We start from the raw sequence: 6,801 nt of genomic DNA on the forward strand, positions 1-6,801 counted from the left end.
CCCCTCGGACAAATTACCCCCCGATATTTACCCCCCGGAATGCGTGCGTGCGTGCGTGTGTGCGTGTGCAGGTACAACGTGTGTGCAGGTAGGCAACGTGTGTGTATGTGTGCGTGCGTGCGTTGCGTGTGTAACGTACAGCGTTGCGTGCGGTGCGTGCGTGTGCTTGTATCGAACAATATAAGGCATCTGCTTGCTGCCACCGTTAAACTGCGCATGTGCGCATATGACGGTCAATGTTTGAATAAACATGAAACAATTCGCTATTGTCCGGGGGTAATTGTTCCGGGGGGGTAATGTCGCGTGGAGTAATTGTCCGGGGGGTAATTGTCCGGGGGTAAAGCGCCGGGGTGATTGTCCGGGGGGGGGGGGGTAAATGGCATTGAGGGGTAAAATGGCGATGGGGGTAATTGTCTGGGGGTAAAATGTCGGGGGTATTTGGTCGCGGGGGGTAAAATGCATGAGGGGTAAATTGTCCGGGGGTAAAATTACGGGGGGGTAATTGTCCGGGGGTAAAAATGTCCGGGTAATTGTCGCGGTGGGTAAATGTCCGGGGTAAATAGTCCGTGGGGTAAATGTCCGGGGTAAATGTCGCGGGGGTAAAATGTCCGGGGTAATTGTTCCCGGGGTAAAATGTCCGGGGGTAAATGTCCGGGGGGTAGATGTCCCGGGGGGGTAAATGTCTCGGGGGTAAATTGTCCGGGGGTAATTGTCCGGCGGGGTGAATGCATGGGGGTAAGATGGCATGGGGGTAATTGTCGGGGGTAATTGTCCGGGGTAATTATGTCGCGGGGGTGAATGTCCGGGGGTAATATTGTCCTAGAACCACGCACGTATACCTGATTGAAATTAGCTCTAGTAACTTATAGCCCGCGTTACGGTTGCCGCTGCGCCCAGCACTAGGAGCATAATAGTTACTAAGAGCGTATAGTTACTAGAGCTAGGTAGCTTATGTGCCGCGGAGAGACCCCAGTTTTCAACCCTAAACTTTCAGTGTCCAGTGCATCGGCATTTTTTTAAGAATATTTCGTTCGCAGAGCATACATCAAAGATTAGTTACCATGTGCAGATCTTAATTTTTGCCGTTTCCGGAGAGCCCTGAGTTTTTTTAACATTTCCATTCGCAGTGCAATCGTACTCAATATAGTTGAAGCTGGGGCCGGTGAACGCAGCATGCAAATCGGCATGTCGCAATATGGATGGATGGCATGGTCCAGCTCATTCCGCCATTCAACAAATATTGAGTTCCAGAGACCCCCATTTTCAGTCACGAGTTTATTCCCAGAGGCTAGCATTTTGACTTCGCAGGGCACATACCTTCCCGGTACCATAATTGTGGGTGAGTGACCGCCCCCCGGCGCTGACCTCTATAACCCTAATCCCTACCCCTTCAATGCCTAATCACAAACTGCTAACCCCTAATCGCAACCCAGTAAGGCCTAACTAGCTGCCTAACTCAGTGGTTAATTAACATTTTTTGAGTCATCGACCCCTTTGAGAATGTTGGGGGTGAAAAAGGCCCTAAAGGACACCTCCCCAAAAAAGCAGCATAAACACACAATTTTGCATAGCGCTTAACCGGGTGGCAGTCGCCTTCGGACTGGTAAGGGGTGTGGCCTCCGGGACTTTGAAATCTGACGCCTTGTCCAGCTGTCGCAAACCGCTTGCGCCTAAAATACACCCTGTCCCCAATAGTACTCTGGCAACAAAAAAGTATACGCCTGTTGCATCATATTGCACATTTTTGATAATGGTCCTGTCCTGTCAATATATGGCATTATTGGTCCAATATCGGCCTTAGTGATATTGGCCAATTGTTTTGCTAATATGGGCATATTGGACCAAAATATCTGGCCATATATTTGTCAATATTGGCCTGGTGATATTGGCCCAATATTGTTTGCCATATTAGGTCCAATACAGCTTGATGGGTGTGTATCTAGATAACCGACTGTGCCTTTAATGATGCCTCGAAAAGATATACCGCCTGTGCCAAATAATGATTTGGCTAAAATATACGCCTTGTCCAGCGCACGTCCGCCAGTACCGTTTAACAATGGGAGTGCCGCCCTAGGACTGGGTTCATAGACCGCCTGTAAGCCCATCCACGGACACACTTGGGTTGCCAGTGACCATCAGTTAAGAAGCCACTGCCCTAAACCCTATGCCATATAGCCTCCAGTAACTTACTGCTAGCTGTTTGTATGCTGTGCTGGTGCTGCTGCTGTTGTTGTATTGTTGTTGTTTTGCTGTTGCTGTTGCTGTCTGTGCTGCTGACGATGAATGTTACTGCTTGCGCTGCTGATGATGATCATGGATGATCTTTGATTAATGACTGAATGACGATGATGTTACTGCTGCTGCTGCATGATGACAATGAATGATGACGATGATGATGGCATCATACTGGCTGATGCTGCTTGACCGAATGATGTTACTAGCTGATGTTGCTGATATTGTTGCATGTTGTTGACATGTGGATTCATGTAATCCACCTCATTTCATTCAATATATAATAGTATATAATATAATATATAGTATATATATATATAATATATAACAACACCTTAAACCAGGTGCAAAATAACGGAAGTCCGGAGTCAAATACTCCTGATTTACGGTCGCGACTCCCTGATTGACAATATGCCAGGGTTCCGTGTGACTCCTGAAACTTCTGCATTCTAACTAGTTCGTTTCGCGAGCACGGCCTCGGCGGATAATTACCCGTATTTTTTCAGTAAAAGTCCAAAGAAATTTGGCAGAACTGCAACCCGCATGAATGTTAAATATAAGCACATGCGTTATGTAATATCTTTAATTTTGAACTTCAGATGGCGGACTCCCTTCATTTCTGCTGCGGAACTCCCTTCTTTTGAGGTAGGGAGTCCTTTGGACTCCCGTGTTCAAAACTTAATTTCTACCCCTGCTAAACTGTGTTGGGTGACAAAGCACGTATGTTGAGCGTGGCCGGTTACCGTCTGACAAATGTGATGCGCATTTCAGGTGACGTTGCCACCGATCCGGTTTTGGAGATTTTCCTGCCCTGATCTCGCGGTCCCCCGATGGATGACGATTGCAACAACAACAATCGGTAATTGATTTCCGTACGTTAGAGGTACATAGTGTTTACCAGTAACCTGCTATGCATTCAGACAGGCTTTGAGTGTATTGCCGGAGTTTGCATATTACTAATTAACGATGCTCACCGATGGAAATAATTAATGCTTTAATACGGTGTTGGAAGTAAGGCCGGTTCCCAGTCAGTGGCCGGTAAATATTTGACTGGGAATGGCTAATGCCTTGGGGGATTTTATTCTTAGGTCTATATTAGTTGCAGGAAAAATTTCCAAAATCAGGAACTGGCTGGCTTCGAAACTTGACTTCCATACTGGACTATAATAAATAGTTTACATAGTTTATCGTTCTGATTGCTACGAATCGATCACGGTAATCGGATAAACTTACGCGCTCTGAATTTATGTTGTTTGCATTGACAACAAGACCGCTGGCAGCAAGTAATCCATACATAGTACTCGCTGTCTGTGCCGCCTATATTATATTATATTACAAAGCATACGTTCACTAGTGTTTTTACTAATCTCTAAATACAATACATTGAGTCTCAGTGTACTAGCCCGATGGAAAGAGCGTTCTACTGCATAGCACCCGTATCACGCAACTTACACCTTTCTCAGCGGGTGTCTTGTACAAAGAGCCCCGAGAGGCGGCGGCTTCCACTATTTATAATGCGTTCCCCCTCCTACGTCACAGTCCTTATTTTAGCTCCCCATTTCTGGCCAACCGGCCATACTAAATACGGTGGGGTGAGTATTACAACTGCTACATTACGCTACCGAATAAGGTGGGGTATACGCGTTTCCGCACTTGGCTCGACTCCATGGTCCGATTCTGGCCCTGATGTCATAGGTCATCTGGTCGGTGTTTGGGCTGTCACAATCCACCAGCTCCCGAGGAACCTTAGCCGTGCGTTTCGCTCACTGCGTCCTCTCCCGCGTTTCGGCTTGCTTGATCTAGCGTCCACTCACAGCCTGTTGTGACATCTCTTCCGACACGGAGGCGCCAAGGTTGCGTTTCCCCGCATCGCCCCATGCTTCCCATAGTGTGTGGGCTTCGCCCGCTTACATTCCTCCCCTCCTACCGAGACGATGGCCCATCGTCACGTTGCAGCCCCCTGGCTGCTGTCAATGGAGATCGAAATTTCGCCCGGGGAGACAATCGATTGGTGACGTAGCAGAACAAGCGCAACTCCCCTATAATGAATCAAAACCGGACTGGCAGTCTCGAACGAAAACCGTTGCTATCATTACGTCTAGGTGCCGCCAGTAACCGAAACGATGTATAACGCGCTACTTGCAAATAAATATCCCGTGCAAGTAAAAGTCCATTTAAAATACCGTGTAGCACACTGGCAACTTTACACAGAAAAAATAACTAATACCGTATAGGTACGCAGGCTACAACCGCCTTTCGATTAGTGATCGTATCGTAAACAACATCTATTTATTTATTGTTTTTATTTGCTTTTTCCCTATTTATATATTTTTATTTTGTTTCGCGGCACAGCTTCATAACTACTACTACAATTTCTTCACTACACAATATACGATATACTAATGTTTTCCGCTACTCTAGACTACACTACAAATACTGAACATACTGTTTTGGAAGAAGGGGAGAGCGTGAGGAACCAGTGCGGAATAGGAAAGCGAGAGCGCGAGATGGAGAAGAGCGCGGGAGGGCGGAAGGGGAGAGGTGGGGGTTCAAGGGGAGGGGGGTACCGTTTGACTGTGGGGGCGACCAGAGGGGCTATGAGGGAGTGGGGCGGTTATGTAGGGATTACTATTACATAGATTGGCTGGCGAGGCCTGTCGTCGCCGTTGTCGTCGTCGTCGCCGTCATCGTCGTCGTCGCCCGTTGCGGAGATGGCGTATCGCGGTGGTGGTGGCGGGTACTCGGTACTCGCCATCCTCTCCTCATATGGTGGTGGGGGCGAGTCCGGGGTACTGTACCGCATCGACGACGGTGGCGTGGACAGGGACGGCTCGTGCCATGCGCTCCACGGGCATCTGCGCGGGGACATGGCCTGCACCGGGTGAGTGCAATTGCAGACCTCGCAGGTCGTCTGCGTGACCGCATCCATGGTGGTGACGCCGAACCTCCGACCGACTCCATGCATTCGCCCGGGGGCGCCCACGTCCACTACCCACAAATGTTATTGGGACCGGCGCACTGGCGCCGGGAGGTGGTGGAGTCGCGCCTATCAAGGGGCCGAGTCCCGATCCCCGAGTCACCTGCTTCCTAGCTGGGACTGCATCGATCGCCAAACGTGCGTCACCCACACTCTCACTCTCACTCTCATTGTTAGACTCTCCACGAGCTGGGTTTGTTGCCAGCCGACTGAGCGCCATCTGCTTGCACATTGTACTGGCCCGCTCTGAACTCTATATGCAGGTCATACTCGGATAATACTACTGTCCATCTCTGCAAGCGGGCGTTAGTTAATGTTTTCGCTGTTATTAGATATCGTAAAGGTTTATGATCGACGTAAATTATCATTCTACGACCTAGAAGAAAATGTCTCCATCGTATTAGTGAATAAACTACCGTGTAAGCCTCTTTCTCGAAAATGGCCCATCGTAGTTGTGCTCCCACTAACTGTTTACTAAGATACAAAATGACATGCTCCCTACCATCCCCCGCAACCTGCGTCAAAACAGAAGCTATTGTATGAGTTGAAGCATCACAATACAAGGAAAAATCGTGTGAAGCTAATGCAAAAACCGGAGCGGAAGTAAGAGAATTCTTCAGCGTCTCGAACGCCTTCTGCTCTTCTGATGTCCATTTAAACGTTACTGATTTACCAGTAAGCAGCGTGAGAGGGCGTGCAATGGCAGGGTAGCCCCTTATAAACTTACGGTTATACCCACTTAGCCTAAGGAAGCGTCTAACATCCGTAGGCGTCGCGGGAGGCTGGAAATCAAGTACGGCACGAGTCTTACTTGGGTCGGGGGTAATTCCTGTGCTGTCGATTACGTGCCCTAGAAATTGAATAGATTCGCAAAGAAAACAACATTTAGTCAGTTTCAATTTCAAATTAGCAGATTGCAACCTCGCGAATACCTGCAACAGATGTGTTACGTGTGAATCGAAATCGACGCTATGAACAACGATATCGTCAATATATACAATGACAAATTTACCCACAAATCCCTGCAGCACGGAATGCATCAGGCTCTGAAACGCAGAAGGCCCGTTGCATAATCCAAATGGCAGAGACCGATGTTACCATTGTCCCCCCATTGTAACAAAACTAGCCTTATGTTTATCTCGCGGCGCAATGGGTAACTGATGATAAGCCAAGCGCAAATTTAAAGTTGAAAATACTCGCGCCCACACAGCTGATGCAACACATCATCGATTAACGGGAGAGGATGATTATCTTTAATTGTAATTGAGTTTAATCTCCGAAAATCAACGCACATTCTCCACTCTCCATCCTTCTTAGGCACTAACAAGACGCCTGCCGCCCACGGTGACTGAGACGGCTCTATTATTCCTGCTGCTAACAGTTCGTCAACTTTTGCTTGTACTATTTGTGCATGTGCTGCTGATAATCCTTACGGCTTCGTACGAATTGCTCGATTACTTTCCGTATTTATTTGAAACTCCATGACGTTTGTTCTTCCTATCTCCTTATCTGAAGTCGCAAACGCATGAGCATTTGATTCTAATAGCTGTAATATACACCGTTGCTGGCTAATGTCTACCACATGGCTTACG

The 6,801-nt window shown here is 47.9% G+C and overlaps 1 protein-coding gene across 1 annotated transcript in view; it reads left to right on the plus strand.

The window, feature by feature from the left end:
* Positions 1-3,025: 3,025 nt before the first annotated feature.
* Positions 3,026-6,801, plus strand: part of LOC106816543 — a 34,814-nt gene continuing 31,038 nt past the window's right edge. Inside the window, exon 1 of the mRNA XM_014821168.1 lies at positions 3,026-3,091. The gene's annotated coding sequence lies outside the window, so the exon portion shown is untranslated. The remainder of the gene's footprint in view (positions 3,092-6,801) is intronic.

The sequence above is a fragment of the Priapulus caudatus genome, unplaced genomic scaffold, assembly GCF_000485595.1.
Source record: "Priapulus caudatus unplaced genomic scaffold, Priapulus_caudatus-5.0.1 Scaffold1409, whole genome shotgun sequence".
Classification (NCBI taxonomy): domain Eukaryota; kingdom Metazoa; phylum Priapulida; class Priapulimorpha; order Priapulimorphida; family Priapulidae; genus Priapulus; species Priapulus caudatus.